Below are 10,668 nucleotides of genomic sequence, written 5' to 3'. Positions count from 1 at the left end.
CGTCGCCGCCACTTCCTCCACGGCGTCGCTCCCTCGGCGGCGGCATCCATATCAGTAGGAGCTGCTACCGCTTTAGCTCTCGCTGTTGCTCTGCTCTTGCTCTTGGTCCCCTGCTTGGTCTGCTCTTGCTCTTGCTCGCACTGCTGCTCTCGCTCTTGCTCTTGCCTGCGATGCTGCTCCGATTTAGCTACACTTCAATCGACTGAATCGACTTTTGGGTCAGTTGATTTTCAGGGGGTGGGGGGGCTCACCGGAGTTAAGGAAGAACCAGCCGCAGCGGGGAGGGGGGCTTGCCGGAGAGGTACCCCACTATCGATCTTAGGGTTCAGGGTGGGGGCGGTGGTGGGGCAATGGCGTGGGGATCGCCGGAGAAAAAGCTCGGCACCGGGGGGCTAGAGGGATGGCCGGGGCGGCGGCAGACCGGCGGTGGGGAGTTGTTTCGGGGTGGGCGGGGCGGCGCACCGCTGGCCGCGGGCGGCGGGGGGGGGGGGGGGGGCTGTTTGGCCGGTGGTGGCTAGCGGCTCAGGGGGTGGAGGTTGAAGATGAACTGCAGGCCCTTGATTTCATATCCAATAGCTGGAAAATCGACTGACCAGAGATGAAAAATTGAGTCGACTGACATGTAGCCTCACCTGATGCTGCTACACGACCAGCTGCCCCGGCTCTCGCACGCGCTGCTGTTGCTGCTACTGCTTTTCTGCTACTAGTGCATTCAGTTTTGACAGTACAATTCAGTTTCAACAGCAAAATTCAGTTTTGTCAGTTAAGTTCAGTTTCGACAGTTAAATTCAGTTTCCACATTTAAGTTCAGAGATGAGCGGTTGATGTATTTTACATCTAGCACTTTGTAGTTATGTATTTTACGTCATCTATTGGAGATGCTATTAGAATTCCACTCAGGTTAACATTGGCTCTCTTGTCCTGCTTCAGCCTCGGCGTCGTACAACTCACCGGAGCTGCTCCAACGACGAAACCCTCCATCACAGCGAAGCAGTACCCCGGGCTCCATCTCCAGACGCCTAAGATCTTCTTCCCCTCCTCCGATAGCCAAGTCAGCCGGAGCATCCTCACCGACCAACCCAATCACGCTGAGATCGACATGGCCTCGCCAAAGAGGTTGTCCACTTGTTGCATCTCTTTTTTACTCTACATGTTATATATATTGTCCACTGAGCACATGTAGTAACGTGAAATCAATTATTTTATCCTACTATATGACAAGCAGTGAGGTACCAGGCAACTTAGCTATCCGTGATGGACTCTTTTGAATGCCATCATTATTAATCTCTGCGCGTTTGAGCTATGCATTTATCGATGCGCGTGGGAGTTGAGCTAGTAGGGCAGTGGCCTGGGTCCAAAGTAACAGAAGTAGCACAAAAACATTATTTGAGTGTAGGATTTTCCTTGCTCAAGCCTGCCTACTAGAATCGCCAGTGCTTGAAAGGAAAAGTGAAGGAAAAACATAGGAATTGGAAAGTTTCCTATGGTACTACTATTCATGAATTTGGTTCAAAGGAATGGAGCAAAGGAAAACTGTAGGATTTGTTCCTTTAGTGTCTCCTTGAAAGAAAAACTGTAGGAATTTTAATTTCCACTTGTCCTCCTTTTCAAATTCCTATTCATGAAGCACAAGACTAAGAGATAGTAGCATAATAGCATTATAACTGTACATTTTCTTGTGGTTTGACTTAATCTCACCATGCTTCTTTGCATCTTGTGATCTTTCAATTCTTGTGAATCAAACACCCAGATTGGTAGAAATCCTGTGTTTTTAAATTCTCTGTTTTGCACGTGCATTCCTATCCTATTCCTGTCTATTTCCTATCCCTGCACTGTTAGAATCCTCAAATTCAAAAAATCCCTAACACAATTACTTCTATTACAGATATGAGTCAAAGAAAACCTTGTGTGGTTTGTCCTGCTCCTGCTGCACTGTGTTCCACCCCAGCTGAGCTGCTCCAACGACGGAAGGGTTCACCACAGCAGGGATCCGCTCTCCAGACTGTCTTTCGCCGCCTCGGATCTTCTTCCCCGCCGCCGGCAGCCACGACAACTGCACTACCATAATCAACTGAGCAGATGACCTTGAGGACTACACGGGTCTGCAAGAGAGGTCACACTCTTCCGTGTCTGCTTACGTTATGCATCGCTTAATATGATGACATGCTACTTTATCGTCATGTTCACCTATTAGACTCCGAGTCAGGTCCAAACTCATGCTAAAACTTGAGTTTTTAAATGGTTGTGGGGTACATATTGGGGTAGCAATCAGTACTATCTGGTTAATCTCGGGTGTCTACTATGAGTTTCATGTTGGGTGCAAACAAACATTAAAGGAGCCATTATCTGTATTTTTTAACTAAAGCTATTATCTGCCTGCTATCATTGGTTTTGGGTCTATCCATAGTTTAATACCATCACTCTGGATTTGTGCATGCACTCCTTACATAATCTCACTATGTTTTATTCCTATGCATGTTAGTTATTGTACACAATGGAACTGAACATGTAGAGCAAAAGAGACGAGCCTTGTGTGGCAATAAAATTTTATGTAGACGTCGCTCCATGGTGGGCGCAAAGGCAGCCCCCTCCACCCATTTCGGATCGTAATAAAGAGCAAGATAACTGTTCTGAGGGGGATTGAGAAGGAGAAGACCTCTCCTATTTACCCCCTGAGGTCTTCTCTCTAACTTGGCATGCTGATGTTGGTAATATCATGCATATGGTGCCTTGCATTGCTTACTGTATAGATCAAATATGTCATCTGCCTAGTTTAGACGTGCTTTGTGTCAATGCCATCTGTTTAGTTTCTTTATCGTATATGTGAATCATGCAATGCCATCTTCTTTAGCCAGGCATCATATATGTGAATTTTGGAATGCCACCCTGGTTAGCCAGCCATCTTATATGTGAATTATATCATGCCATCATTTTTTTATTACGTGTTAAATTTGTCAACAATTTTAGTACATTCAATTACTCTTCCTATGTATCAGCCATTCGGCACGGTCATGGAAAAATCTGAAGTGGAAACAAGGTCTTCAGAGCAGACAATGCTATCTGACGAAGCACATGTTTTGCTGGTTACGGATAGCTCCTCGGAGGAGGATTCAGAGACAGATGACCAGTCCTATTAATCCCCCCCGAGCTGCATGCTCTAACTTGGCAAGGTTATGTTGCTCATATCGTGCGTATGGTATCTTGCATTGCTATGTCATTTGCTTAGTTTAGACATGCTTTGTGTGAATGCCACCTGTTTAGTGTCTAATTACCATATATGTGAATTACGTGATGCCATCTTGTTGCAAGACATTATATATGTGAATTATGCAATGCTATCTTGTTGCAAGGCATTATATATGTGAATTATGCAATGCCATGTTGTTTAGCCAAGCGTGATATATGTGAATTATATCATGCCGTCCTTTTTTTGTTTTTTCTCGTTGCATTTGTCGACAATGTTTGTATATTCAAGTGCTCTTCCTGTGCATCAACCATTTGAATTAATGATGGAGAAATCTAGAGTGAAAACAAGGTCTTCAGAGCAGACAATGCTACCTGCTGAAGCAGATATCTTGCTGGTTACAGATAGCTCTTCATAGGAGGATTCTGATGCAGATGACCAACCCTATTATCCCCCTGAGGTGTATGCTCAAACTTGGCAGGGTTATATTACTCATATCATGCATATGTTGTATTGCAATGCTTAGTTTTTACATCATATACACAATATTGTATGCCATCTCCTTAGTTGACACATCATATATGCGATTGCCCTCTGCTCACTTGCTTAGTATATAAATCATATATTTGAATTATATCATGCCAAGATGTTTACATAGACAGCATGTATCTGAATTATGTCATGCCAACCCATTTTCTAAAGATATAATATATTTATATCATCTCAGCCTGTTTACATAGTCATCGTATTTTGAATTATGTCATTCTATCTTGTTTAGTTAGCCATCATACATGTGAAATCGTGTCATGCTATCCTGTTTAATTAGCCATCATATATGTGAAATTATGTCCTGCTATTATGTTTGGTCAGACAACATAAATGTGAATTATTTCATGCCCTGTTTTCTTCCCTACTACCCATTTCACATGTCTATCTTACAATGTCTGTACATTCAATTACTTTTCTTGTTTATCAGCCATTTCAATTGGAGGGGGTGATGGCAGTATCTGTGGGAGTAAAAACACGGTCTTTAGAAAAGATCGTGCTACATGTCGATGCAGATAGAACCACGGTTGTACTTGCCCAAGAACCAGCCCCACCACACATAACCCAGACTCACGCAGATTGTACCCCTACTCGGTTGGACAGAGAACCAGCTACACCCCTTCTAACCCCAACCCTAGCAGATACTAACCCAGTTCTAGTTGACACAACACTGTCTCCACCACAGAGCACCCAAACACGAGCAGTTAGTAAGGCAACTGCAGTGCCCAAAGCACGAGGACCACCACTCCAAACCCCAAGTCAACGCTTAAAGTAGAAGAAGAATTCTTCTCAGGTCAGGTTCTGTAGCTATGGTTCATACTACTTTGCTCTTGCATCACTGTATTTACTCATACCAACTAATTTCAAATTTGAAGGATGCAATTGAAACTCCAATGGCGCAACAGGTATGTTTTAAACCTGTCTCTTTAACGTGTTTGCTGTTGTAACTTGCTCTATGTTGATTTTAGTTTCAATTGAATAAACAGTTATGTTCTCATGCCATGGACATTACAAGTGTTGTTATTGCTATGTAGTTTTGTCGGTGGGAACGACACCTATGGGATCACAAGGATCCCTACTACGGTTGGCGGGCGCAGGGTTGTGAGAAGAGCAGGTCTAACAGGAAGCACACGGATTGTTTACCCAGGTTCGGGCCACGAGGATGCGTAATACCCTAGTCTTGCTTTGGTGGATGTATTGAGTGTTCTTGTGTTCTTGAGCTAGCTACGGGGTGCAACTTGCCCAAAAGAGCCGAATCCCCCTCCAGTATGCCATGGGCCTCCTTTTATAGTCGAAAGGGGCCGCCACAGTGGCACACGGGAGGTGGAAAGGTCTACAGTGTTGCGAGCTTATCGCTCGTATTACAGGACAAGACGCATTTAATCCATCACTTAGGTGTCCCTTTACTTTATACGGGACGGGAACGAGGCCCGTCCCGTCCGTCGCCGCCTCCCCTTCCTTCGCCACGCGCCCAGGCCAGCGATGCATGCGGCGCCATGTAGGCAGGCAGGCAGCTGAGGTGGCGCGGTGGTAGGGTCTTCACGAAGATCTGCATGCCACCACGCAGGTGCTTGCTGAGTTGGCTCGGAAGCCGCGCGTCTCCATGCAGGTGCCTGCCCAGCTGGTTGAGCTAGCAGCTGCTTGGGGACAGCGGTGGAGTCTTGGTCGACGAGGGCCTGGCTATGGCCCCGCTGATGTCCTCGGCAAGGGCCTTGCCGAGGGCCCGGCAAGGGTCTTGGCGTGGCGTTGCAGTCGTCCCCGGCAAGATCGCTTGTGGCTTTCCTCGGCAAGGATCTTGCCAAGGGTCATCGTCTTCTGGTCCTCATTTGATCTTGCGTGTTTATGATCTTGACAAAGATCTGCATGCCACCGCATAGGTGCCTCCCGAGCCCTAGTTCCAGTACAGTTGTTGACGGCGCTTGGAACCTTTGGGCTCAAGGGTGGCTCGCTCTGCTGGCGTTGGGCAAGTTGCCCCGGCAAGGCTCTTGCCGGGGCCGCGGAGGCCGCCCCGGCAAGGATCTTGCCGGGGGAGTCCACCTCGCCCTCTTTCTCTTTGGTGTTTCTTGTCTTGGCGTTGTGTTGGTTGTCTTGTGCTTCGGCTTCTCTCCAGCCTCCTTTACCCTGCTACGTGCGGCCGTGGCGCGCGGCTCTGACTGCCCGTGCACAAGTAAAGGGGTCAAAAGGAGAGCCCCTACTTTTGTACACCGACAGGAGCCCCCGGCCCTGGGCCACACATAAGCGTGACATGTTGTTGGGCCAGGCCCAGAACGTTGTGCGGGCAGGTGGGGCGGATTTTACCGCAGTCACTGTTTCGTCTGCCGCGCTTCCCCATGAACCGTGTTGAACACGCGACGTGGGGGGGGGGTCGTGCGTGACGTGGGGGTCATGCGCGATTTGGTTCCCGCACGCATCCGTCACATCGCAGTAAAGAGGCCGCTCGCGCCTTCCCCATAAAAAGAGGGAGGCATGGAGGCGCGACTCATTTACTGAATGAACTCGGGTCGCGGTCTCCAAGGCTCCCACGCCCCAGAATCACGGGGCGGGGAACGGTCTCCTCACCTGTCCCCTTGGCTCTGCTTGCCCGCCACGTGTCCTTCATGCAGGTGGCAGGCGGTGGAGGCGGGAACCCGGGCCGTCCCTGATTGGGACAGCGGGTTGGTCCTGATTCCCTACGCCCTTGATGACTGGATTGGTCGAATGGGGCGGCCGAGCCCCAGCTCCTCCCCTTTATAAGAAGGGGAGGGGACGGCATCCCACATTCTCCCATCATCCATTTCCTTCTACCTCCGCTCCTTTCTTCCATTTGCCATGGCGAGAGGAAGTGCTGGCCCTTCGACGGTGGCGCGAGGGTTGCTGCTCGACAGCGCGTCCCTCCTTCCCAAGATCTTGCAGTGGCGGAGCCGGCCGTGAGGGGAAGGGGAAGCGGGCGAGGACGAGGTCCTCGTGGCGCTCAGGGAAGAGGTGGACGGGGCGGCGCACCGGTCCTGCCTCCGCCAGCGGCGCCCCTCCCGATGGAGGGCCATGTCGGGGACCAACCATGTGAGTTCTTCATCAGGCTGCGCCGGCCACCGCGTCGTCGTCTTTGTCTTCCTACCCCGTTTTCTCGGGAGATGGAGCGTGACCTGCCCCAGACCCTCAGGTTGCACATGAGGGGCTGCGGGAATGGCGGCACGCGAGTCGACGTCGACATCCCCACCCCTCAGGTCATGTACCTCCGTCGTGGATGGAAGACGTTCGCCCGCATCCACAGCCTGACGGTGGGGCTCGTCCTCTACTTTAAGTTAATGGAGGACGGCCAGATCTCCGTCAAGGTCTTCGGAGATCTTGGAACTCGCCTGAAGTGCTGCGTGGAGAGCTCCTCCGACGATGAAGATTCCTCCTCGAGCGGGAGTGACGAGGAGGACAGCGACAATGACGACGAGGGAGTCGAGCGGCAGGATGCCGACTCCGACTTCGACTGACCGCGTCGCCCCTCCCTCGGCCTCGCGCCCTGCCAAGGGCCTTCCTCGTCAAGCTCTCCATCAGGGCGCTCCTCGTCGTCTCCTTGGGCGGCTAGCATAGGAGGGCCGGAGAAGGCGAAGAAGGCGGGTGCGGCCGTCAAATCAGAGTACGCGGGCACCGACGCCTTCGTCGCGTATTGCCGGCCTGCTGCCTCGTCTTCCAGCTCCTTTCCCGGTACCAAGACGTTCTCTTGGTGCCTTCTGCTCCTCGTACCCCGCCTAGGCGCTCTTTTTGCCCTCCTGTTGTCTTGTTCTACCTCCTGAGGAGAGGGACAAGAAAGGGATTACGGGCATCTCATCTCTTTTTAGTTTTTAAGCCTGCAGGCACTTGTTAGATTTAAAACTTGTAATCCCCTTGCTCATGTTTTTTTATTCCGTACGAACTGTACCTGTATGGGACGTTTTAATGAAAAAGGGTGCTTGCCGGGTTCTCTGTGCATGAGCGAGGCCCATGCCAAGGAACGAATCCTTGTTATTTTTAAGATAAACATTGTCGCCCGGCAATAGGCCTTGCCGTTCCCCCACTTCAGTCGACCATTCTCACGCTCTTTGGCGGAGGCAGGGGCGAAGTAGAGTTAGGCCCCTCGTTCATTTTTCTTGCCACCGCGACTACGACCAAGTTCTAACCCAGGGGATAGCTCTTGGGTACGGGAAAAGGGGAGCACGGTGGTTTTAAGAATATAAACGAGGTTCCACATGTCCCGGTTCCATATGGAAATGCATAGCAGGGGGATGAAAGACTTATCTGAATCTGCAGCCCCCGGCAACCTTGACTTGCCGTGGTTGGATCCTTGTGTCCTCAGCCCCCGGCAGTCTTGGCTTGCCGGGGCCGGAGCGCCGATCCGTTCTCTTTTTCCCAAGCGGCTTAGCGGAAGTGTCCATGTGCCCTGCGAACCAAAGAGGACAGAAAGACGCACACTCGACCTCTAGGCTAGGGGTTAGTCGCCGCTAAGCACTATCAACCCTAACCGAGGGAGAGACTCAACCTAGCATGCATGCTATAACTTAGGGCGCCAGAACTTCAATTATTTATGCTCAGGGTCTGCGCCTGGCTTTGTACAGAGGGTTACATGCCTTGCCGGCAAAGCTTGTACAAAAGGTGTCTTGCCGGGGGGCCCGGCAAGCCGCGCCTCATGGGTAAAACTTGCGAAGATGTTCGATGTTCCAGGAGTTGCTCACTGGAATAGCATCTTCGGTCTCTAGACGGACTGCGCTAGGCCTGGTGACCCGTATTACCCAATAAGGGCCTTCCCACTGCGGCATCAACTTGTTGGAATTCTTGGCCGACTGAACGCGTGGAAGAACAAGGTCGCCTTCCTCAAAGCTTTGGGCGTGAACCTTGCGGCTATGGTAGCGGCGCAAGGCTTGCTGGTAGCGTGCTGCTCTCACAACCGCCCGAAGATGATCTTCCTCAAGATGCATTGCGTTATCTTGCCGCAATTGCTCTTGCTCAAACTCGTCGAAAGCGAGCACTCGAGGTGACCCGTATATGAGTTCCGTGGGGAGAACTGCTTCTGCCCCATATACCAGGGCAAAGGGTGTCTGGCCGGTGGCTCGATTTGGCATCGTCCTGATCGACCAAAGAACCGCCGGCAACTCATCAATCCAGCGTCTTCCATTCTTGTGCAGCTTGTCAAAAGTCCTTGTCCTCAGGCCTCGCAACACTTCAGCGTTTGCCCTCTCCGCTTGGCCGTTGCTCCGTGGGTGTGCCACGGAGGCAAAACAGACCATGCTGCCGAGGTCTTGGATGTATTGCGTGAAGGTGTGGCTTGTGAACCGCGTGCCCTTGTCGGTGATGACCCTGTTTGGCACACCAAAACGACAGACTAGTCCCTTGAAGAACTTGACGGCTGACTGTGCTGTCACCTTCCTCACTGCTTCCACATCCGACCACTTTGTGAACTTGTCGATTGCAACGTACAAGTACTCAATGCCCCCGACAGCACGGGGGGAGGGGCCCAGTATGTCGAGCCCCTAGATCGAAAATGGCCAGGAGAGAGAGATTGTTTGAAGGGCTTGAGCTGGTTGATGAAGCTTCTTTGAATGGAACTGACACACTTCACACTTGGTTACTCGTGCCGTTGCATCCTGGAGGGCAGTGGGCCAGAAGAAACCCTGCCGGAACACCTTGCCGGCAAGGGCCCTCGACCCTATGTGGGAGCCACATATGCCTCCGTGTATCTCTGCCAACAGCTCCAGTCCTTCCACCCGGGGAATGCACTTCAATTTCACACCGTTCGGTCTCTTCCTGTACAGGACGTCATCGACGAACAGATACATAGCAGACCGACGGGCTACTTTCTCCGCTTCTTCCTGCTCCTCAGGAAGCTCCCCTGTTTGGAGGAATCAGACGGTATGCTATGCCCATGCCGGAGCCTGGTGCTCGACGGCAAGAACCAAAGGCATCTCTTCTGCCATGGGAGCGGCTGTCTCTACAGCCAGGGCTTGACGGCCTGCCGGAGTCGGTTGCTCCTTGGCAGGCTCAGGGTCCATGGCGACACCCTTGCCAGCAGCCCCTGGGGGCTCAGCGGGAAAGTACTTGCCGGGGCCTGATTTCCTCCGCTTGTTCTGCTCCGTTGATGGTTTGACGGATGGTTGAGTTAACCGAAGCAAAAAGGTACCTGGTTCCACAGGTAGCTTGAATGCAGCGCGCTTTGATAGGTAATCAGCGATGTCATTCTCCGCTTGTATACCATCAAAGCGATCCTCCAGCTTCATCACCTCATCTACGTAGACCTCCATCAATGGGCTCTGATACTCTTTGTTGACTTGTCTGACGACAAGCTGTGAATCACCCCTGATGATGAGCTTTTTAACTCCGAGGTCTGCCGCGATCCTTAGACCGGCAAGCAACCCCTCGTACTCAGCAGTGTTGTTGGTGGACATCTCCCTGGGAAAGTGCTTCTGGATTAGATACTTGAGCTGCTCTTCGGTGGGTGCGACGAGCAGCACACCAGCACCGGTGCCTTGCAGCGAGAAAGCTCCGTCAAAGTACATAATCCAGTCGCGAGCTGTTTCCTTGCTGGGGAGAGCGGTCTCCTGGATCTCTTCATCAGGCATTGAGGTCCATTCTGCAATGAACTCTGCCAGGACTCTACTCTGGATTGTTGAAGTACTTTCAAACTTCAACCCAAAGCTTGACAACTCCAAGGCCCACTCCACAATCCTTCCGGTTGCGTCTGGGTTGTGTAGTATCCGTTGCAACGGGAGGCGGGTGACGATGGTGATCTCGTGGGCTTGGAAGTAATGACGCAACTTCCTCGAGGCCATAAGGAGGCCGAAGAGCAATTTCTGCACACCGGAGTACCTCGACCTAGCCCCCTGCAAGAGGGAGCTGACATAGTAAACCGGGTGCTTCATCATCTTCTTCTTTTGCACCACTTCACTTGGCCGCGCAGGCCCCGTCCCGATGTCGTCAGACTCTGCCGGGGGCCTTGC

This window comes from Aegilops tauschii, chromosome 6, assembly GCF_002575655.3.
Source record: "Aegilops tauschii subsp. strangulata cultivar AL8/78 chromosome 6, Aet v6.0, whole genome shotgun sequence".
NCBI lineage: Eukaryota > Viridiplantae > Streptophyta > Magnoliopsida > Poales > Poaceae > Aegilops > Aegilops tauschii.
Note: the sequence above shows the minus strand (reverse complement) of the source record.